The sequence below is a fragment of the Ailuropoda melanoleuca genome, chromosome 14, assembly GCF_002007445.2.
Source record: "Ailuropoda melanoleuca isolate Jingjing chromosome 14, ASM200744v2, whole genome shotgun sequence".
NCBI lineage: Eukaryota > Metazoa > Chordata > Mammalia > Carnivora > Ursidae > Ailuropoda > Ailuropoda melanoleuca.
The window spans coordinates 43,297,617-43,298,884 of NC_048231.1; positions in this window are offsets into that span (position 1 = coordinate 43,297,617).

Sequence of the window (1,268 nt, forward strand, 5' to 3'; positions counted from 1 at the left end):
CCCCCAGAGCGCCGGGCCGTCCGCCGCCCCTCGCTCTGCCGCCCTCCCGCGTTGCATTTCTCCTTTCTCTCTCCAGGCTTTTTCCAATTTGTTATTTCTTTACCTTTGTCTTCGTCGATGAAATTTTCCCTCCTAATCCTCTTTCCTTCTTCCACTATCTCTTTCGTTTCTCTTTATTCTGTTGTATTTTCTGCCTCTTTCTTTCTCCAGTTCTGTCCCTCTCCTTTCTTTCCACTTCATTTTTCATCACTTCGTCTTTCTTTCCAGTCTGCCTTTTGCCGCTTATTTCTGTAGGTCTTTTCCTGTTATTCAGGATTTTTTTTTTCTTTCTCTCTTTTTTAACAAAATAAAAACTGGAGATTTTCTCTAGCTTTTCCCTTTTTTATGACTTTATTTTCTGTCTTAAATTTCCCTTCACTTTCTTCTTTTTCGTTCTCACTCTATTTCTTTTTCATCTCTCTCATTTTTTCCGACCTTCCTTTTGAGTTTTCTGTGTTTTCTCTCTTCTCAATTTCTTTTCCTCCCGCTGCCCTCACCACTGTCTCTAGCTCGTTTTCCCGGGTTCCCAGACTCTGTGACATTCTCCTCTCCTGCCACCTTCCCTCCACCTCTCCCAGCTTGTGGCCACCTCCGCCACCTTTCTCTGGTCCTCCTCTCCTGTCCCTCCTGGCTTCCATTAGTCCTATTCTGGGCCTGAGTCTAGCTGCTTGCTCGTCTCTGCGTTTGGGTCCCCAGGCTGGAGGGTGCACAGGCTTTGGGCAGGATGCCTGCCCTTCTTCTCTGCTCCAGAGTCACTGGAAGCCTGGAGCCCACCCCGATAGAGCTCCCTCCACCCACTCTGTTCCCCGGGCCCTGCCAACACTCTTTGCTTGGGCCCCACGGCAGCAGTGGCAGGGGGTCTGGCCGGCGGGTCCCTGTAGACACAGCGGGGCGGCTCACCTTCCATGTCCCTGGTGACGGTGCTGAAGTGCATCCCGGCCGGGGATCCCGACAGCCGGCGAAGCTTCGCCTGGTCGGAGGACCGGGGGCCCAGGCGAACGGTGCGCTCTGCGGCCTCTGCTGCAACCAGAGAGGCGATGCTGAACGCGCTGGCCCGGGGAGACAGCGGGCTCCGCGCGTCCATAGGCGCCCGGGCGGCCTGGCCGGCGCCGCCTCCGACTGCGTGCACCCAGCCGCACCGAGGCCGGCCCAGCCCACGGGACCCGGGGGCGGGGGCGTGCGGTGCCACTCACAGCCTCCAGCCCTGGGCCCAGGGGATTATGGCGTCA